The following is a 23,470-nucleotide window of genomic DNA, read 5'->3' as shown; positions in this document are numbered from 1 at the left end:
ACAGCTGAGCAGTTGGACCAGTTCTTAGGTCCCAACATTTTCACTTGGGAAGAAATGCAATCAATAATGAAAATAATATTCTCCCAAGAGGAAAGAGAAATGATTAGAATTTCTGGAATAAAAATTTGGGAAAGAGAAAATCAACAAGGTCCACCCGGGGATCAGAAAATGCCCATTACACCTCCTAACTGGAACCAAAATGATAAAGCTGGGAGGGGACATATGAATGATTATCGTAATTTGATAATCAAGGGAATAAAAGAGGGGGCACCCCGAGGACAAAATGTCAGAAAGGCCTTTGAGGGGCAGCAAGGGAAGGAGGAAACCCCAACTGAGTGGCTGGAGAGGCTCCGAAAGAATATGAAACAATATTCTGGGATAGACCTGGAGTCCCTAGCAGGGCAAGCCCTGCGAAGAGTTAACTTTGTCACTCATGCCTGGCCAGATATTAGGAAAAAATTGGAAAAAATAGAAGACTGGTACGAGAAACCATTACAAGACCTAGTAAGGGAGGCTCAGAAGATATATGTCCGGAGGGATGAAGAAAAAGCCAAAGTGGAAGCAACGATCATGATAGCCACTATGCGAGAGAGTACCTTCCAAATAAATCTAAATCAAAAGCCCTCAGGTACCACTCCTAAACATTCAGGATTCAGAAATAGGGGAAGGGAGAAAAGTAAAACTTCAGCACGGTCAAAATTCCAAGAACAACCCAGGGATGCTGTGGGAGACAGAGGAGTAGAAACTCCTGCAATTAAAGGAGGCTTTGATTTACAACCCTGGAAGAGACTAGGTCTGGCTTAATTGACAGAGATTTGTGGACTTTAAGCAACAGGATTACAAACTTGTGTTCCTATCATTATAAGTAAAATTGTACACTGGGTGTTTTGGTGAAGGGTTTTAAAATATAATAGTGTGATTTTATATAGTTTAAGTTAAGAATTTAGATGGTATAAGAGAGACATCTGTGTGTACGTGACATGAGAAGTTATTGGTCAAAACATAAGCTGCATTGCAGTGAGAAGTACCACAGGTGATAGGTCATTAATCTAAAACAAAGTGTCGTTTTAAGTATCTATTGGATTAGAAAGTTATAAATTACGATGTAACCCTAAATCTTGTGACTAGTCACCATTACTCGGAGGTGTTGTAAAAGCTCACGCCTCGACTGATGCGTTTGTTATTTTAAACAATAAATTCGTGTAGTTGCACAGTCCCATCCCTGAAAAGTTATTTTCCTCCGACACGTGAAGCGCGAGAAACGGACAAGAGGGGCCCCGGCAAAAGGATCCCGGCAAGTGGTGCCCGGTGTGCGGCGAATTTACGGCGCAGAGGTTGGAGTAGGATGAAGAGGATTCCCTCGGTCAACGTGAGTTATCCGTACCCTGAAAGGAAGGGTGATCCGTCGAGAGCTTAAGCTGAAAGGAAGCTTGACAGAGAGTCGCGGGTCGATTTCTCCCCAGCACGCCGGTAGGAAATCTGTCTTCAACGATTGAGTGAAGGCAGGGGCCGGGTAGGTAGAGAGATGGGTGAAAATATTTCAAAAGAACAGAGGGATGTTTATAATAAGTTAGATGCCTTGCTGAAGTTGCATTCTGAGCCTCTTCCCAGCAAAGAAGTGAAAGATTTATTGCTTTGGGTTTTTCGTAATTGCCCTGATGTTGACTTTGAACTTCTTCTTACTAAATCAGTTTGGGATGATATTGCGACTAGACTTTACGATCTCGCTTCAAAACGCAATAAGATGGCAGCTATGTTAATCCCTGCTTGCCGGGTGGTGATAGAATTGTTGAACAGCTCAGTGATTAATGGCGGCTCCGAAATTTTAACTGCGCCACGGGCTCCCTCTCAGTCGCCCCCTCCGGCCGCTTGTAATATAGCACCCGAAGGGGGGGGTGGTGAAGAGAAGAGGGGGGAGCCCTCGGAAGTGATGTATGGTGCCGAAGGGCGGGAGGCCCCGGAAATTACATCTCCGGAAATGACATCTTCGGAAGTGATGAAAGCAAAGATGGATGCCCCCATGAGAACTCGGAGGGTTGCTGGTAGCACAGCAGATGTGCAAACTCAGGATGAGTGTTTACCATCGGTGAATGAATCTAATTTAAGCCTTCAAGATATGAATAGGCTTTCCTCTGCCGATAAGCAGAGAGAAATATATCTAAGGGAAAAGCCTGTTTTAACAAATTGGGATGTTATACATCGGGAGGTATCTAAAGAGGATGATCTTGTCCCAGCTCGTAAATCATTGTTAGCATTGCCGGTGAGGTATGGGAGAGGAGGAGCAAACCCGAGATGGGAAGCCCTGGCACATGATGACATTAAGGATTTAAGGAGAGCTATAAAGGAGAGTGGTTTGGGATCTCCCTACTTTAAGCAGCTATTAAAAGCAACTTTAGATCATGTGGACTTAACACCTTTTGACTGTAAGAACATTGCCTCCATGCTTTTGACTGACTCGCAGTATTTGTTGTGGGATTTAAAGTGGCGTAGACTTCTTGGAAAACTGATAGAGAATTATGCAGGAGGTCCTAATGCAGCTCTGACACTTGCACAACTGGCAGGAGATCCACCTCATGACAGGCCAGAAGATCAAGCAGATCTGGCAAGGGCAGTCCTTGCTGACCTCAAAGAAGCAGCTAAAAGGGCACTTTTGCAAATCGAGCCTGTGGGTTCTCCACAAGGTGCCTATACACAAATCAAGCAGGGTCCGACCAAGACCTTTTCTTCCTTCATTGATCGGCTGACCCAGGCTTTGGAGAGACAGTGTGAGGATGATGTTGCTCGTCCGATTTTATTACGAAATCTTGCTTATGTTAATGCTAATGAAGAGTGTCAGCGAACTATTAGAGCTTTACCAGGGGTACAACCAAGTATTTCAGATATGCTTGAAGCATGTAGTAAAGTTGGTAATGCACAGCATACGGCTGTTATTCAAACTGATTCATTAGGAGAAAAACTGGAAAGAGCTATTACCAGTCAAGCTGAGATGATGGATAAGAGGCTTTCTGCTCAAGCTGAGATGTTGGATAAAAGACTTGTAACAGCACTTAATGCTCTTGCTGTAAGCAATTCTCGAGCAATGCCACGAGCTAATATAGATGAAAGAGTGTGCTTTCGATGTGGTGAGCCTGGACATTTAATGAAAAATTGTCCAGGGCTTGGAGAGATTTCAACAAAACCATTACGTTGTCCGAGATGTAGAAAGGGAAGACATTATGCTAACAGATGTCACTCTAGATATGATGTAGATGGGAATCTCTTGCCGGGAAACGAATTTTTGAGCGCGATGTCTCGCCGCGTGACGAAACAAATAGCAGCAGTTCATTACCCAGAGCTTCAATCCTATGGAAACCGAAGTCGCACACAGTTAGCAGAATGGTCAAACATCTCCCGAGCGACTCAAACCTCTTGCCCCCTGGAGCATTCTGTACCTTGGCAGCCTCCAAATTGATATGTTTTATGAATAGTTCCCACTACCTGATACCCACAGGAGTTACTGGGACATCTGAAGAAAAGCAGGACTTTTTAATTATGGGAAAAGATGCGTGTCGTATTATAGGTCTCGTGGTTTATCCAACAATTGTTTCAGCAAACTATCATGAAGAGCTTACAATTTTGGCTCAAGCATTACAACCTCCTTTAGTTGTTCCTGCAGGAACGCAATTAGCCACTGCTGTTGCAGTGCCTACTACAGCTGTACGCAGAGCGATAGAGATGGAAGGGCGGCCACCTATAACAGAAAATTCAAACTTAGGACCAGAGATTTTCTGGACAGAGCATATTGGACGTGACAGGCCTTTACTGACTTGCAGTTTAATGCATAACAATAAAACAATCATGGTTCAAGGCCTATTAGATACAGGAGCAGATGTTACTATTATTTCTTACTTGTTTTGGCCAAAAGACTGGAAGTTGGTAACTCCCCTGGATACCCTCACAGGAATAGGGGGGGCCACTTTATGCTTACAAAGTGAATCTGCGATTACAGTCAGAGGACCTGAAGGAAAAACAGCAATTGTTCGTCCTTTTATTGTGAAAAAGCCTATTACAGTCTGGGGAAGAGATTTGTTATCTCAGTGGGGAGTCAAGTTGGAAGTGGATTTTTAGTAGGGGCCATGCAGGCACTCATCACCCCTAAGCTTTCATGGAAAACCGATGAAGCCATCTGGGTTAATCAATGGCCCCTAGAAGAGGAAAAATTGAGTGCCCTTAAGAAATTAGTGCAGGAACAATTGCAAGAAGGACATATCATAGAAACAACTAGTCCTTGGAATTCACCAGTGTTTGTTATACACAAGAAGACCTCTAATACCTGGAGATTGCTTCAAGACCTTAGAAGGATCAACGAAGTAATAGAAGATATGGGACCCCTCCAACCTGGACTTCCTTCGCTCTCTATGATTCCCCGAGACTGGCCTTTAGTTATCATTGATTTAAAGGACTGTTTTTTCAATATTCCACTTCATCCAGAAGATGCCCCGCGTTTCGCATTCTCCGTTCCAAGTATTAATCGACAAGAACCATTGATGAGGTACCACTGGGTTGTGCTTCCTCAAGGGATGAAAAATTCACCTACTATATGTCAATGGTTTGTGGCAAAAGCCTTGTCTCCAGCTAGGCGAAAACACCCTAAAGCAAAGATTCTACATTACATGGATGATCTGTTAATTTCAGCACCCACACAGAAGGAGATGGAGGAAGCTCGTGACAGTGTTGTAACAGAGATTAAAAGGGCTGGACTTGAGATTTCTACGTCAAAAATACAAGAAACTCCACCGTGGAAATATTTGGGATGGAAAATGACAGAACAGTCAATTAGGCCACAGAAATTACAGCTTCGAATTAAAGTTCATACTTTACAAGATTTGCAGCAGCTTTTGGGTGAGATAAATTGGATTAGAGTTACTTTAGGGATTACTAATGATGAACTTGCTCCAGTTTTTGATTTGTTAAAGGGAGATTGTAACATTACTTCCCCAAGAACCCTCACACCTGAAGCTCTAAAGGCACTTGACAGAGTAACAGAGGCTTTACAGAAAAGACAAGCACATCGTTGTGTAGATTCACAACCATTTTTCCTTGCAGCACTGGGGGAAAAAATGCAATTGTATGGTCTTATATTTCAATGGGATGCTTCTGCCAAAAATCCCTTATTGATAATAGAATGGGTTTTTTTGCCTTATAGATCTCCAAAAACAATCTTCACAACGATGGAAATGTTAGATTGTAATCAGAGGCAGGTCAAGGTTGTTAACTATGGCAGGCAAGGAGTTTGCGATAATTTATTTGCCTCTGAAGAAACAATATTTTGATTGGGCATTACTAAACTCAGAAGAACTTCAGATTGCATTATTGAATTATCCAGGTACTTGTTCTATTCATTTCCCTAGTCATAAACTATTTCAGGCAAAATTAAGCTTTAGAGAAAGACCACTGTTAAGTGAAGTGCCTTTGGATGCTGTGACAATTTTTAGTGATGGGTCAGGGAAGACCCATCGCTCGGTCGTTACGTGGCAAGACTCAGAAACTAAAACATGGAAACAGAATATTCAAATAGTAGAAGGTTCAACCCAGGTAGTAGAACTTGCCGCAGTAGTTAGGGCATTTCAGCTTTTCCCAGAGCCTTTTAATTTGATTACAGATTCTGCTTATGTTGCTAATATAGTTAAGAGAATAGAAGGATCAGTTCTGAAGGATGTTAGCAATGATGCTCTGTATCGTCATCTTAAATGTCTTTATACCCTTGTGCAAAATAGAACTAATCAATATTTTGTCTCCCATATTAGAGCTCATTCTTCACTCCCAGGATTCCTGGCGGAGGGCAACTCCAGGGCTGATAAGTTAACAGTTGCCATAGTGAACACCTTGCCAAATACTTTTGAACAAGCAAAGTTGAGTCATGCCTTTTTTCATCAGAATGCACAAGCTCTTATGAGAATGTTTCATCTTTCCAGAGACCAGGCTAGAGCAATTGTAAATACCTGCCCAGATTGCCAACTGGTGCAGCCTCCTGTCTCCATGGGAGCAGTAAATCCTCGAGGGCTACAGAGTTTGCAATTGTGGCAAACGGATATCACTAAATATCCGTCCTTTGGAAAATATAAAAATATCCATCTATCAGTGGATACATTTTCCAATGCAGTTTTTGCTTCTGTACACACAGGAGAGACAGCAAATCATGTGTGTCAGCATTTTTTGCAAGCTTTCGCTTCCTTGGGGGTGCCTCAAGAAATAAAAACAGATAATGGTCCTGCTTATACAGCTCAGAAAGTAGCCACATTTTTGATGAATTGGGGTGTTCGCCATACTTTCGGCATTCCTTATTCGCCCACGAGTCAGGCAATTGTAGAAAGGACACATCATTCCTTGAAACGTATTTTAGATCAGCAAAAGGGAGATCTAGCACAAGCAACACCACAGATGCGATTAAGTAAAGCTTTGTATGTTTATAACTTTTTGAATAGTTCTTCTACAGAGCCTGATCCTCCAATATTTAGGCATTTCTCTAATAGCACACATGCAAAGTTAAGAGAAAATCCTTTGGTTCTGATTAGAAATCCAGAAACAGGACAAATAGAAGGTCCATTCCCATTAATAACCTGGGGCAAAGGGTTTGCTTGTGTTTCTACAGGTACGGGACCTAGGTGGCTTCCTGCGAAGAATGTGAAACCATATCACGCGCAGAAAAAAGCTGACAGCTCTACGAGTAGAGAAGAGAGTACGCAGACGTGAACTTCGCAGAGACTACAGCCCATACCTGCAATCTTTTGTTTTATTGTTAAAGCTGTAAATTTTAGGTTTTAGATTGATGTAAGCGTGTATAAGCAAATGTGTTGTAAAGATCTTTTGGTAAATAATCCTCATTATTAGATAAAGTGAAAGTAAAATTGGGAAATACAAAAATATTCTTACAAATTAGTTTAGAGATTGAGATTTGAGAAGGAGTCTTTTGCCAAGAGAACTTTCAAGAAACATGAAATCTAATCAAATGTTAAGTTTGTTTTTTGCTTTGTTTGTCTTGTTTACTTTCGGTGGAGTAGCTTTGCCGGTCGATCAACCTAAGACCAATGTTTGGGTGACTTTAGCTAATGCTTCAGGGTTGGATACTCTATGTCTGTCTACCACAACTCCAGAAAATCCATTTTCAACTTGTCTAGTCAATGTTCCAATAGAGAATTGGCCAATCCCAGAGAAAATTGACAGGGCCTTACGAGGTATCTTTGCAGGATCAAAAGTTTGGGAACACTATACTCCAGTAAATACATGGGAATGGTGGACTCCCTATCTTCCTAAAACCTCTGATGAACCTGAAGAATTGGAAATCCTTGGTTCTGTAAAAGTGAAATTCTGTGTTGAGTTCTATTCTACAAACATGAATCAATCACTGATGAGAGATGTTTCTCCATATCACTCTGTGTATAAGAACCACTCCTTTTGGTGTGATAATACTTTTGTAGTTTCATCTGCACCTAGCTCTATTCCTCTGCAATTACCAAGAGGAATGTTTTTTGTATGTGGAGACAGAGCATGGCCAGCTATCCCTTCAAACATTAAGGGTGGTCCGTGTACTTTGGGAGAGCTTACATTATTTACTCCTAATATGAAGACAATTGCCAATGTGCGACACAGACAAAAAAGATCTACTCCGCATCAATATGGACCAGAGTGCAAAGATGATTTTACCCCATGCGGCTATAGAAAAAGGCTTGTAATATCTCTTCTTATGCCACCAGTTGCCTCAGTAGTTGCGTTAAAGCAGTTGGATCGGTTGGGATGTTGGCTGAGTAAACAATCTAACGCTACATCCCTTGCATTAAGTGACCTTTTCGCAGATGTCAAAAATGTGAGGCATGCCACTTTGCAAAATAGAGCAGCCATTGATTTTCTTTTGCTAGCCCATGGACATGGATGCAAAGACTTTGAGGGGATGTGCTGTATGAATCTGTCTGACCACTCAGAGTCTATTTACAAGAGCATACAACAACTTAAAGAGGGTGTGTCGAAAATAAGAATCGATGATGGAACGTGGCTGGATAATTTGTTTAGTGGATGGGGTTTAGCATCGTGGGTAAAAAAGTGTCTTACAACAGGCCTATATATTTTGACAGTTATAGTAATAGTTCTCATAATGGTGCCGTGTCTGTTTCAATGTGTACAGCGAATGATTGATAAATCCATCAAAGGAGTTTTTTTGGTGCAGAAAGGAGGGGGAGATGTGGGAGACAGAGGAGTAGAAACTCCTGCAATTAAAGGAGGCTTTGATTTACAACCCTGGAAGAGACTAGGTCTGGCTTAATTGACAGAGATTTGTGGACTTTAAGCAACAGGATTACAAACTTGTGTTCCTATCATTATAAGTAAAATTGTACACTGGGTGTTTTGGTGAAGGGTTTTAAAATATAATAGTGTGATTTTATATAGTTTAAGTTAAGAATTTAGATGGTATAAGAGAGACATCTGTGTGTACGTGACATGAGAAGTTATTGGTCAAAACATAAGCTGCATTGCAGTGAGAAGTACCACAGGTGATAGGTCATTAATCTAAAACAAAGTGTCGTTTTAAGTATCTATTGGATTAGAAAGTTATAAATTACGATGTAACCCTAAATCTTGTGACTAGTCTCCATTACTCGGAGGTGTTGTAAAAGCTCACGCCTCGACTGATGCGTTTGTTATTTTAAACAATAAATTCGTGTAGTTGCACAGTCCCATCCCTGAAAAGTTATTTTCCTCCGACACGTGAAGCGCGAGAAACGGACAAGAGGGGCCCCGGCAAAAGGATCCCAACAGGATGCCTGTTTCTATTGCAAGGAAGAGGGGCATTATAAAAGAGAATGCCCCCACCTGAGGAGGGATCTGAAAATATTTCAAGAGACACACCCAGAAGAAAAATAGGGAAGTCATGGGCTGTATTTTTTGGGGGATAAATACCATCTGGAGCCTTTGATAACTTTAAAAGTAGGCCCCCAAGAGGAGGTATTAGAATTTATAGTTGACACTGGGGCAGAAAGGACTTGTGTGATGAATATTCCAAAAGGGTGTGATGTAAGTAATGATATGGTAAAAGTAACGGGAGCAAAGGGGGAAGGATTTAAGGTCCCTGTCATTAAAAATGTGGTTATTGAAGGGGAAACAAAAATAGGGACAGGGGATGTTTTGTTAGTTCCTGGGGCTGGCAGCAATTTATTGGGAAGGGATTTACAGATCCAGCTGGGGATTGGAGTCATACCAGAAGAAGGGAAAATGATGGCCAAAGTGTTAAAACTTAGCCAAGAAGATGAGAGAAAAATTACCAAAGAGGTTTGGGCTGGGGAAGGGAATAGGGGTGGACTAGATATTGACCCCATAAGGGTCACAATTGAAAAAGAACAATGTCCCATTTGTGTACATCAGTACCCTATATCTTTAGAAGGGAGAAAAGGCTTAAAACCAGTAATAGAAGAATTAATAAAGGATGGGACACTAGAACCTTGTAAATCCCCTCATAATACCCCTATTCTCCCAGTAAAGAAATCTGATGGAAATTATAGATTAGTGCAAGATTTAAGAGAAGTAAACAAAAGAACACAGGCCTGCTACCCTATGGTTCCTAATCCCTACACTCTTTTAAGCAAAATTCCACCTCAACATCAGTGGTTTAGCGTGGTGGATCTTAAAGATGCCTTTTGGGCCTGCCCACTGGCAGAGGAAAGCAGGAATATTTTCGCCTTTGAATGAGAAGATCCAAACACGGGGAAAAAGAACCAATTGAGGTGGACTAAACTGCCACAGGGGTATTCTGAGGCCCCAAATTTATTTGGGCAAGCCTTGGGAGAAATATTACAAACCTTCCCTACTCCCCTAGGAATACAAATTATCCAAAATGTAGATGATCTTCTAATATCAGGAGAAGTTGAAATTAAAGTTAAAGAAGCTATTACAAAACTTCTAAATTATCTTGGGGGAAAGGGACTAAGGGCATCAAAAAGGAAATTACAGTTTGTGGAATCAGAAGTAAAATATCTCGGCCACCTGATAAGCAAAGGTAGCCGAAAACTAAGTCCTGAAAGAATTGCAGGGATTTTATCCCTCCCTCCTCCCTCTTCAAAGAAGGAGGTTAGGAGACTGCTGTGGCTACTGGGATATTGCAGACTATGGATTGAAGGATATACACATGCAGTAAAATTTTTATATGAAAAATTAACAGGGGGAGACAATATACAATGGATCACAAATGATGATGACAAATTAGAAAAACTGAAGTTGAAACTAGCCTCGGTAACAGCCCTAAGCTTACCCTCACTACAAAAACCCTTTCATTTATATGTGAATGCAGAAAATGGAGTAGCTCGTGGTGTATTAGTCCAGGAATGGGGAGGGGTGAGAAGACCAATAGCTTATTTATCTAAATTATTGGACCCAGTAAGCCGTGGCTGGCCGGTATGTATTCAAGCCATAGCAGCTACTGCTATTTTAGTGGAGGAGAGCCTTAAACTCACCTTTGGAAGTAAACTGATTGTATACACACCCCATGCGATCCAAAATGTGCTAAATCAAAAAGCTGAAAAATGGTTCACAGACTCCAGGATATTAAAATATGAAGCAATTCTAATTGACAATCATGATCTAACTATAGAAATGAGCAAAAGCCTCAATCCGGCCCAATTCCTGTATGGAAAACCAAAAGATGACCTGGCACATAATTGCTTGAGAAATTATTCAATACCAAACAAAAGTTCGGGAAGATCTAGCAGAACAAGCCCTCTTAGAAGGGGAAAGAATATATGTGGATGGTTAATCCAGATGCTTGCAAGGAAAAAGAATGCCAGGATATGCCTTAGTCCATGGGATAAATATGCAGACCATCGAAAAAGGAAAACTACCTTCAAATTGGTCGGCGCAATCTTGTGAATTATATGCTCTAAAGAGAGCACTGGAGCATTTAGCACACAAAAAGGGGACCATCGATACTGATTCAAAGTATGCCTTTGGGGTAATACATACCTTTGGAAAGATCTGGGATGAAAGGGGTTTACTAAATTCAAAGGGGAAGGAACTGATACATGAAGGCCTGATTTCAGAAGTTTTGGAGGCATTAAAATTGCCTGAAGAAATAGCCGTAGTGCATATCAAAGGACACCAAAAAGGGATGACCCCAGAAATAAGAGGGAATAATCTAGCAGACCAAGAAGCCAAAGATGTAGTAGAAAATGGGACTAAACGAATTCTGTTAATCTTGACCCCAGAGAGGGAAGAATTGGAAATCCCTAAATTTAGTGAAGAAGAAGAAAAGGAATTATCTAAGATAGGGGGAGAACAAGATCAATCTGGAAAATGGAAACTGCCTGATGGGAGACAGTTACTTAATAAGCCACTCACTAAGAGAATATTAGAAGATATGCATCAAAAAACTCATTGGGGTACTCAAGCTTTGTGTGATCATTTTCTAAGAAATTATGGGTGTATTGGAATCTTTGGGGTAGCAAAACAATTAACTGGGAACTGTATAACTTGCCAAAGAGAGAATAGGAAAATAATGAGAAAAACAACATTAGGAGACCGTGAGTTAGCCCTGCGACCATTCTGAAGTATCCAAGTAGATTTCACTGAACTTCCCCAAGTACAGAGATGGAAGTTCCTATTAGTAATAGTAGACCACCTAACTCATTGGGTAGGAGCAGTTCCTGCTACTAGAGCTACAGCTAACATCGCATGCAAAACCCTTTTGGAACAAATGATTCCCAGATATGGAATGGTTAATAAAATAGACTCAGATAGAGGAACACATTTTACATCCAAAGTCTTACAACAAATAACTCAGGCCTTGGGGATAAAAAGGGAATTACATACCCCCTGGCACCCACGAAGTTCAGGCCGAGTAGAAAGAATGAACCAGACTTTGAAAAGAACTTTAACAAAATTAATGATTGAAACTCAAATGTCTTGGGTAAAGTGCTTACCTTTGGCTCTGCTGAGAGTCCGAACACAGCCCAGGTCAGACCTGGGAGTGTCTCCTTATGAGATGATGTTCGGATTACCCTTCCTTTCCACTCAACATGAAACAGCCACTTATGAAGTAGGAGAAGTAAGTGTCAGAAAATATGTCACCACAATTGCCAGAACACTTGAAAATTTGCGGCTGAAAGGAATGATCCCTCAAACCACAACTTTGGAGTTCAAAATTCATAATATCCATCTGGGGGAATGGGTACTAGTAAAAACATGGAAAGAACAATCTTTGACTCCACAATGGGAGGGTCCTTTTCAGGTACTGCTGACGACTGAGGCCGCAATCCGGACCAAGGAACGAGGGTGGATCCATGCCAGCAGAATCAAAGGACCTGTAAAAGAACCTGAAGAATGGACTGTTATATCCAAACCAGGTTATACCAAATTGATTCTTAAACGGAGGCCAGGTGACAATGAACTAGAACAATCTAAATAATCCAAGAGATATGCAAAGAATCACACCTAACTGAGAAGTAAAAGCCAAATTTATATCAGTGGTTTCAAGTGCCCCCTGGACAAATTCTGGGACATCTTGGAGAAGAATATTCTCACTTCAAACAGGAAGGGTTGGGACTGTATCAAACAGGGCACTCTCATGTTCTGATTCTAGCCTGTGATTTGTATTAAGAAGGGGGAGAATCACAACTTCCATCAGTGCCACATCATATACCCTGTTTGAATCATTCTAACACGGGGCATGCCAGCCAGGTCAAATATAAGTATTTAATCTGTGGGAAAGTTGGCATTTCATGCCATCGACACCCTAGTTGTAAGGAGTGTCAAGCACAAAATTGACCCCCTATCCAGACAAAATCATAAGCAACAAAAGCAATAACTTTGCTCTGCAGATGAGAATTACTAGTGCCTGTTGAATGGGAAACACCTAAGATACAATAAGATACTACAGTTAAAATAGGTGCCAAAAGAAATTTGCCTAAAAGCTACAAAGGAAGTGACAAGGAAATAGAGGGCAAGACCGGGTTGGCCACTGTACTCGCCACCGAGAAGATCCAATACACCTGCTATGGGTTGCAACCTCATAGGCAAGGGAGGTGGGAGTATAAGCCATGCCGGACCTCTGTTATTCCTTCTTTTGTCACTTCTCCTGGTCCCTTTTCGGACACCGGCAAGACCATGTTACAAATGCTATCGAAAGCTCTACATGGAAAGACACCGGGGCTTCTTTCTTATTACTCATACCCATATCAACAGTCACTGTTATGACTCGTCCAAATTAGGTATTTGCATGCATAAAGGGGAAAAATATTGGATTACAGAAAATTTGGGAACAAGTGGAAACAGACTAGGAAGTAATTGTCCAAAAGGAGAAAAATGGATTTGCTTCACAGCTGCCACCAGGGGAACAGTCCAAGATTTGGTAAAAGAACAAGTGGTAAGTAAAGATACAAAGCCAGCACAGCAACCTCGCCCTATATTCACCTCACGCCAGGACCTGTATGCAAAGCTTAAACAACAGTTAAAAGAGGAAAAAACCCCAAGGTTAGGAAAAAACCTGTTTGTGGAATTGGGGGAGAGGATAGGTAAAGAACTTAACATAACCAACTGTTGGGTCTGTGGAGGAGCTTTAATGACAGAAGAATGGCCATGGAAAGGTAGCAGCGTAGGCCCGGTAGAACTCCTTAAATGGAACCGGACAAATATAAGAGGGGGAACCGACCTGAAGGGTGGATTTTAAGTTCAACAGTGATAGGGGAAGAATGCCTCTGGCGAACTGGGAAAAACTTTCTTAATGAAGTAGGAAACACTCCCTGTAAAAGGTATCAAGTGAGTAACAAAACTTCAACGTGGTGGGTCCCAGAAAAACCAACTTGGTATTGGGCCCAGAAAAAAGGAAAAGACTGTGTATATGATAATGAAATTGGACTCCTTCAGTGTAATGACACAGGGAAAAATCCTTATTTTGGAATCCCAGAAATATCCAAATTTTCGGAGAATATAAACCAACAAGAAGGTGATTATTGGAAAGCACCAGATGGCTTATTTTGGATATGTGGGAAAAGGGCATACCCAAGACTCCCTTCACATTGGAAAGGGAGTTGTACACTAGGAATCATTCAACCAGGGTTTTTCCTTCTACCAGAACCAGAGGGAGATCAATTAGGAATACCTGTCTATGAAGACTTCAAAAGAAATAAAAGAGATTTGATTGGAGGATTCCAAAAATGGAAAGATGAGGAATGGCCCCCTGAACGAATATTAGAAACATATGGGCCAGCTACCTGGGCACAAGATGGAAGTTGGGGATATCGAACCCCAATTTACATGCTGAATCGTATCATCAGACTCCAAGCTCTTGCAGAAATCATAACCAATGAAACAGCCGGGGCTATGGAATTAATAGTCAGTCAGCAACGCCAAACCAGAGCTGCAGTATATCAAAATAGGCTGGCTTTAGACTATTTACTGGCTGAAGAAGGGGGTGTGTGCGGGAAGTTCAATACATCGGATTGTTGTTTAAAAATTGATGACAATAGGGATGCCGTTCTAGATATCGCCAACAATATCAGAAAAATAGCCCATGTACCAGTCCAAAAATGGGAATCAATGATGTCTGCTAACTGGTGGGATGGCATATTGGGGAAAGAATGGTGGAAGAAGCTAGGTTTCTTCCTCTTATGTGCTACAGCTGGTCTAATATTTCTTCCTTGCTTGATCCCTTGCTTTATTCAGCTAATCACCAGTGTAGTTCAAGGCATGCAAGTTGTGGCAATGCCTACAGACCCGAAGTTGGCTATATCTGGAATGGCACAAAAATTATGGTATTAAAAAGACAAAGTGATATAAAAGACCCTCTTGAAGAAGCCAAATTGATCTGTGAAAAGAACGAATGGACATTAGAAGCCAAGAAAAAAGAATTATTGCTGAAGCCAAATGATTTATAAAATAGAAAAGGGGGGATTGCTATAACCATATATTATATTGGCTTCTCCGAAAGTATAAAGGTAGATATTATATAATGTTAGAAATGCTTTTTGCTGTGTGGATGTAGTTTTCTCTCTTTTTAGCAAGAATGTTAGCAAGTGTGAGCAAGTAAGATAACCTCCAAGTGAACAGAGGATGAGGCCCAAGGAGCTGCTAATCAACACTTTGTCCAGGGAACAAAAGGGCCCAAAGGCGACTCTGCCCGGAGAACGGGCGCCCAGGAGAGTCCGAGAACTGTTATCACTGCTCTGCCTGGAGAGACAAAGAGGCCCAAAGCTGCAATCAGCCCTGACTCTGGAGAAATAAGAGATCCGCCCTACCAACAATTTTTACCTAGCGAGCCCAACCCCAAGAATCAAAAGAAATAAAACCGCAAGGCAGAAGAATACGCATGCTCTAAAAAGGCGGAACCAAGGAGTGGCCATGCAGAACAGCTCCTGGAAAAGTTTGAATATGAATAAAGAACAGACAGTAAAAATGGTATAAAAAGGACTATCCCCGAGCATCAGGTGTGCTCTTGGCAGAGCACCAAGGCAGCCGGCCGTTACCTCTTTGCTTTATTTTATGTGTCTCTTATTGTCTTTATATTAAACCCTTTAACTTCTCACAGGAGAGTGAACCTCGTTTTTCACAATTGGGGGCTCGTCCCGGGATCTATAACTCGCCTCTGAAAAGCGTGGGATGATTCAAAAAGTAAGGGTAAGGCGCCCCCCGCCCAAGTTGGCAGGGTCCTTACTTAGCATCCTCTGGTGCGGTTTGGTGGCAGCAGGGCAACACCCGGAGGACAAGAAAGACACAAAAATAAAGCAAATGAAAGAGAGTGCTCTCGACAAAAATCCCACTGACACTGGAAAAGAAACAGGACTGGTAAGTATTGTCCAAAGAAAAAGGGGGTGGTTACGGGAGATGAGTGTGTGTGAATGAGACGTAGACTGGTTACCCCCAGATCTGCGAAGCAAGTGTGGCAGTCTCTGAGTGCTGCGGTTCCATCTTGTTCGCGAGAACAGCGGCCAGCGAGGAGACGAAGCGAGAGATAAAAAGAGTAAAAGAATGTCCCGGGGTGACTGGGACGGGGTCCCAGGGAAGGGGTTGCAAAGTGGGAGCTACCCTCCCCCCCCCCCATATTCTGGGTTGAGGAAAACTCCAAGAGCACTGCCTATGCAATAAACAGCTTTCAAGAGAACCACCTGAAGTCCAGACATCCTTCGTGAAACTTTCTCCTATAAAAAGGGATTTTACCTTGGTATTTATTTTAAGGATCCTTAGGTGTTAGGTGCACACGTCCAGGTCATATGCATCGAAATGCACCCTGCTGAATTATGCCCCAAAAGATCGGGTATAACATTATAGGTTTTACTAATTAGCATATCTATCAAAGATTCCCCAATGAGAGGCTCAAGTGAGCCCCCCTCCCCAAGGAGCCTTTCCCTGGATGGTTCTATCTTAGTTTACAGATGTGTTCTTGAGAGGACCTTAGTGGCTGAGGCACACTGATCCCTAGCTACGAAGCTTCTAAAATGTTTAGTCTTCTCAGCTTGACAAACAAGTCCAAGAGAATGTAGGCAAAAGCACTAAGAATACAGAAGTTGCAAAAAAGGTATAACAGGGGTATAAAAGAAAAGGCAAAAAATCTTCATGGCATCATAGTAACATATAAATCTAACAACCTGGCTGCCTGGCCTCCTGAGGCTGCTAAGGTGAATTCTAAAAAATGTTGATTGAGACTATGGGACCCTGTTGGACACCTCCTTACCTCCTTTTCTTCCAAAAATAGTTGTATTATTCCCTGGCCACCAAGCTCTTGGATCTTAAGCATACCATCTCCTTCTCACCTACATCTCTCCTCATCCAAATAGTGGGTGATATTAGCCTTTGCTATCACATTAGTCAGATTATCATATTGAATCACCACTGACAGATTTATAGGCATAATTCCCCATGGAATAGGTTTCCCTGCTGTATCGGGGATAGGGAGGCAGTCTATAATGCTGGACAGATTGCGCTTCTTACCAAACCCTTGGATTAAAGTCAATATTAAATTTTCTTCAACACCCCCACCTAAAGATAAAAAGATTCCCATAAACATTAGTCTATAAATTTTGCTGGTCCCTTACAGATGTCTTCAAAACTTTCAGCCACAGGGGTCCAGTGTTTTCCACTGTCTACTCTGAGTTGGGAGCCCTCTTAATTCAAGTGCAATGTATCCAGGAGTTAATTCCTTTCACCTTGTCATAGGTTAGCAAGCATAGTCCCGGAAGGGATATCCTTGCTAAGGGGTGCTTACAGCTTCCTCTGGGACCTGATAGAACCTATCAGCTGGCCAGTTTGAATATGGACAATTCTTTAAGCCACTTAAAGTTGTGACCGCCTCTGTGATACACACTTAAGAATAGACAAACTCCCCCCCCAAGCTCTCTCTCGTTTCCGGCGCTGGCACAGGTGGCTGCAGGCCCCGTGCAGGGGCCAGCAGGCCCGGCCAGGCCCTGCTTGGGCCAGGCCGGGCCGGGCCACGGCCAGCCTGGAGCCATGGGCCTGTTCCAGCTGTGGAACCCCCCCCACTGCCTTGCCGTGGGCAGCCGGAGCGGCTCGGAATCCCCCCCTCCACTGCGGCCGAGATTCAGCAAAGCGGCACCTCTGTCCGGCAGAGGTCAGGTGACCAACTGCGATAAGCCACATTCCAGCTGCAAGGCCGAGGTGAGATTAACCCTTTTATTGCTGTGAAGAGCTGAAAACCTGAGGGAAGAGAGAGAGGAGATGCTTAAAGCTGAAAGTCTGTTGTGAAGCTATGATATATCAGAGTATCCTGTTGTAATTTCATGAAGATATGGGGGGTGGAGTGTTCAACTCATAAGCAGAAGCACCTGCGCTGAGATAGGCAGATGCTGACGCAGCTGTAATTTCATGAGAAGTTTGGACAGAGAGAGATGAACCAGATGAACCAGATGAGGACTTTTGCTCCAAAGAGGAAAGGAGAAAAACCTCAATTCCTAGAGATGCTTCCAGTGATAGTCTCAAAGATGAAGATGACCCTTTGCTCCCAGGGAAGGAGAAGGGCCTCTGTTTTTTTCTGAACAGCTCAACCTTAAAATTGTACCCCGAAAAACTTCAAGAGTGGACCCTTGAAAGCAGTTGCGGGAAAAGCTGCAAGTCGGGGGAAGGGACTCACATCGCAAGCAGAGAGACTCCTCTTCCTAAATGGACTGAACAATATTTGGAAGTGGGTGGCTGTCTCGGTGTGATACTGTTTTCATAGCACGAGCAAAAAGAGACTTCTCTTTCTAAATGGACTGAACAAGGTTATTATGGAAGTGGTAAACAGACTGAACATCTTAAGGGTTGTCTTTACATTGTCAGTGGGAGAAGGGAGGAAGGTGGGGGGAGGAGGAGAGTTCTAAAGGTGGTATAATTTTTTTTCTTTTCTTCTTTTAGGTCTGTTAATAAACTTCTTTATATTCATTCAAGTTGGTGCCTGCTTTGCATTTCTCCTAATTCTTATCTCACAGAAGATAAACAGTAATGAGTATTTTAGACCAAACCACTACACTAAATTGGTGTTTCCGCCCGGTTACAAACCCAACCCGCGACACACCTTCACTGCCCTTCTTGTACTCAACAGAACTAGATAAGGTCCTTTCCACTGCTCCTTAAGTGGTTCAGATTTTCAGGTCTTGATGTATATGTGATCCCCAGGCTGAAAGGAACGAACTGGGGTGTCTAGGGCAAGAGGTTCTGAGAAAATGATAAACCTTTTTAGTTCATTCAAGGATTTCCCTACTGAAATTAAATATTGTTCTATTTCCTGACACAGATCCGTGCTGTAAATCAAATCTCTCCTGATGGGAGAGAATTTTAAAAGTCCTTGCCAGGAGTTAGTTCAAGAGACAAACAGAGACTTTCAGCCTTCACTACTGCTGCTAGATAGTTGTTTATTAAGTCTTATCAGAGAAACAGAGTCACTAGCATGGCCCAGACACAGCATAGAGCAGAGAATGCAGAAGAAAGCATAATTATCAAGATTTACACAGCCTTTTAAAGATAATTTAACCAATGGTTACTAAAAACGTATATTATTTTCACTTTCCTACCAATTATTCAATAACACAGCCAGGAACTGCGGAATTTTTTGTCCAATCATCCCAAATTACTTTTACTGCAGAATATGGAGTAGTAGAAGAAGGTTTGGAGAACAACAACAATCCTCCATTTTGATGTTTTTTGCTCTTATCTATTTACTACAAAGAGAAGCCCAAAACTTCTAAATTTTTCACCCTGTGACAATCTTACATAGTAGTCTATCACCTAATTCACACCATTTTATTTTCTAGTTCTTGTCTGATTGTTGGCAATTTTTTCCATGGACGAAGGTCAAAACAGTGCTGTTCAGGGGAGTAAAAACCCTTCAAAACAGGCAGAGAAATATTCTCGGCAGTCTGGGTTCCTACAATTTCCTGATTCCAAATTTGTTCCTCGGACCCAGGGAAGGTTGTAACAGAATACGATCTCCCAAACATCAACTCATATGGGGTCACCTTCAGGTTAGTTCGGGGCTGTACTCTAATTCGTAACAAGGCTAGTGGTAAAACCTGTGGCCATTTCAAGAAAGTTTCCTGACACATTTGCTAATTGGTCTCTTTAAAGTTTGATTCATTTGCTCAAGCCTTTTGCTAGATAGTGGTCTCCATGCAGTATGTAAATCCTGACTTATACCAAACTGTGTCCTAAGTTGCTGTAACACTTCAGATATAAAATGGGGTCCCCTATCAGATAACATTCCTATAGGCGCTCCAAACCTGAGTATGATCTCTTTGAGGAGTTCCTTGGTGACTTCCCTGGCCTTGTTGGTGCAGCAGGGAAAAGCTTCTGGCTACCCAGAAAAGGTATTACTAATAATAGGAGATACCTGTATCCTTGTTGGCGTGGTAGCTCAGAAAAATCAATTTGCCAGTATTCCCCAGGAGTGTTTCCTCTTTTAGTAATCCCCATAGGCAGTCTTTTTGAATTAAAAGGATTATTTTTAAGACATATCAGGCATTTTTCTGTAATAGACCTGACAATTTTTGTCATACGAACACCGAGTATCTGAGTCCATAGACTTGTCATCATAGCGTCAATTCCCCAGTGGGTTTGCTGGTGTTCCTCTTTTACAATTTGTAACATCAGTTGTGGTGGGACTTTGACCTGGTTATTGGGAGTTCCTGGCCATCCACCCTTTTTATTCTGGGCTTTTAGATAAGTAGCTAATTTTAAATCTGCTTGACTATATCCAGGGCTACCTTCTGGAAGTGAAATAGCTTTCTCAGGTATTAATGCTAGGATGCCTTATTGTGCAACCTCTCGTGCAGCTTTATCTACAAGTCTATTTCCTACATGAATTTGGGAATCCCCACACTGGTGTACCTTGCACTGTAGTACGGCCACTTTGGGCAGTTGGATAGCATCAAGAAGGGACAATATTTCTTGTTTATATTTAGTGGGAGATTCTTGTGCTGTTAATAGGCCTCTTTCCTGCCATATATCTCCATGGGCATGAACAATGCTAAAAGCATATTTCGAGTTGATCCATGTTTACTCTTTTTCCTGCTGCCAATTCCAGGTCTCTTTATAGTGCTATGAGCTCTGCCTTTTGTGCTGAGGTGGCCACGGGCAGCAGTGCAGCTTCTATTATTTCAGTTGACATGACTATGGCATAGCTGGCTCTTTGTTTTCCATCTTGCACCAATCTACTTCCATCTGTAAAGAACTCTGTCTCTGGATCTTCAATGGGTGTGTTTTGTAGGCCTGGTCACCTTGCATAAACTTGCTCAATTGTCTGTAAGCAATCATGGGTTAGTTGTTCACCCCCTTGCATCGGGGTGTTCAGGAATTAGGCTGGATTTACCACTGTGGTTACTTTCAACTCCACATCTTCTTGCTCCATTAAAATAGTCTGATATTTCAGCATACAACTCTGGGAAAGCCAATGCCCCCCTTTTTGGCCTAATACAGTAGTTACGGCAGGCGAGGTGCGCACTGCTATCTTTTGTCCCAAAGTCAATTTCCTGGCCTCTTGGATGAGAATCGTTGCTGCTATGTCTCCCAGGCATCTGGGCCATCCCTGGCTGACATTGTCAGGTTGTTTTGAAAAGTACCCCACAGGCCTCTTGAAGTCTCCTACCTTCATGCCAGAACTCCGAGGGCAAGGTGCTGTCATTCGTGCACAAAAAGCTCAAAGGGCTTTGTTAAGTCTGGAAGTCCTAAGGCAGGTGCAGACATCAGGGCCAGCTTTAAGTTACAGAACACATGTTCACACTCAGGAGTCCAAATCAAAGGTTGTTGCTGGGCCTCCTTTAAAAGCTCATACAATGGTTTGACCAAAAGTCCATAATTTGAGACCCACAATCTGCACCATCCAGCCATACCTAAGAACATTCTTAAATCTCAGTCAGTTGTAGGTTGGGGTACCTGGCAGATGGCTTCTTTCCTGTCCGTTCCCAACATCTGCTGTCCTGGTACTATTTCAAATCCTTGGTAGGTAACTTGCTGCTTCATGGTCTGAGCTTTTTCCCAAGACACTTTGTAGCCTCCGTGGCCTTGGAAATTTAGAAGACTGATAGTCAATTCCATACACTTTTCATTAGTTTCAGTTGCTAGTTAGATGTCATCAATATACTGCAGGACCAACCCTTAGGGGTTCTCCTTTTTCCAGACCTCTAATTCTTTTGCCAGTTTATAGGAGAAAGTTTCACGAAGGATGTCTGGACTTCAGGCGGCTCTCTTGAAAGCTGTTTATTGCATAGGCGAAGTTACAGCATTTCAGGGAGTGGGTACCCAGAACCAGCCCTACAGCTGCCAGCTCCAGCTTGTAGGCATACCTGAAGCTGCCTTCTGTTCAAGTTACAAAGCATTTTATACTTTTCTTTGCAGAGTATCTTAATACATAACAACCAATAAGCACCATACACAATACCTTTACATTTGCCTATAGCCTATCATAGCTACTACCATTACCATATTATAGTCATTATTATCCAATCACAAGAGTAAGTAAGTTACAATTTAAGCTTACAATGGAAAATTCTCAGACCTCTTTTCTTCTTCCTACATCAACATTTCTTGTATGCCTGCCATATCTCTCTTTTTGGTAAAAACATGTTTTCTATTTACTTATGCTCTTCTTGAGACTAATTTACTTGGTGAAAAACATGTCTTTGTAGTCACATAGCTTTGTCCTATTCATAAAAATCTCCTTCCAACTCATCTCCAACCTTTGCCTTCTCAGTTATTCAGTGGTCAGTGTTTCAGCCAAACATCTTTTACTCTATATCAAAACTTGCTTTCATTTCTCTCATCCCCAGTTTCTACATTGTCGCGGGTTGGGTTTGTAACCGGGCGGAAACACCAATTTAGTGTAGTGGTTTGGTCTAAAATACTCATTACTGTCTATCTTCTGTGAGATAAGAATTAGGAGAAATGCAAAGCAGGCACCAACTTGAAAGAATATAAAGAAGTTTATTAACAGACCTAAAAGAAGAAAAGAAAAAAAAATCATACCACCTTCAGAACTCTCCTCCTCCCCCCACCTTCCTCCCTTCTCCCACTGACAATGTAAAAAGACAACCCTTGAGATGTTCAGTCTGTTTATCACTTCCATAATAACCTTGTTCAGTCCACCAAGGAAAATGGAGCACAATGGAACAAGGTATCTGGTGAATGAGGGAATTGGCTGTGCTGGAAATAATTTTCTCAGAAGACGAGAGATTTCCTAAGAGCCCAGATGGTGTCCAGTGCATGTCACAGATGTGGTTCGGGTTCGCACGCCTTGGACCAGAGATGTACTCCCGATACCTGGCACCACTACAATGGAGGGAAGGCAAGGACAGGGTGGGCGTCTTGGTGAACAAACTGAGGATTTACGAGGACACTGTCACAGCCCTGTTTCGCACCCATGTCTCATCGGTCGGAACAAGGCTGGCTGAGCAAGTCTGGAGCTGGATTGAACAGGGCCATCAGAAACTGAAAAAGGAACTTAAGGAAGAGGTTTACCAGATCTCACCAGAACCAGAGACAAGAGTGTCTGCCATTAGGAGCAGGTGTCCCTGTAGTGGTTTGGTCTAAAATACTCATTACTGTTTATCTTCTGTGAGATAAGAATTAGGAGAAATGCAAAGCAGGCACCAAACTTGAAAGAATATAAAGAAGTTTATTAACAGACCTAAAAGAAGAAAAGAAAAGAAAAGAAAAGAAAAGAAAAAAATTATACCACCTTCAGAACTCTCCTCCGCCCCCCACCTTCCTCCCTTCTCCCACTGACAATGTAAAAAGACAACCCTTGAGATGTTCAGTCTGTTTATCACTTCCATAATAACCTTGTTCAGTCCATTTAGAAAGAGATGTCTCTTTTTGCTCGTGCTATGAAAACAGTATCACAACGAGACAGCCACCCACTTCCAAATATTGTTCAGTCCATTTAGGAAGAGGAGTCTCTCTGCTCGGGATGTGAGTCCCTTCCCCCGACTTGCAGCTTTTCCCACAACTGCTTTCGAGGGTCCACTCTTGAAGT

Source organism: Aphelocoma coerulescens (assembly GCF_041296385.1).
Source record: "Aphelocoma coerulescens isolate FSJ_1873_10779 chromosome W unlocalized genomic scaffold, UR_Acoe_1.0 ChrW_unloc_scaf_1, whole genome shotgun sequence".
Classification (NCBI taxonomy): Eukaryota; Metazoa; Chordata; class Aves; order Passeriformes; family Corvidae; genus Aphelocoma; species Aphelocoma coerulescens.
This window is presented reverse-complemented; position numbering follows the sequence as displayed.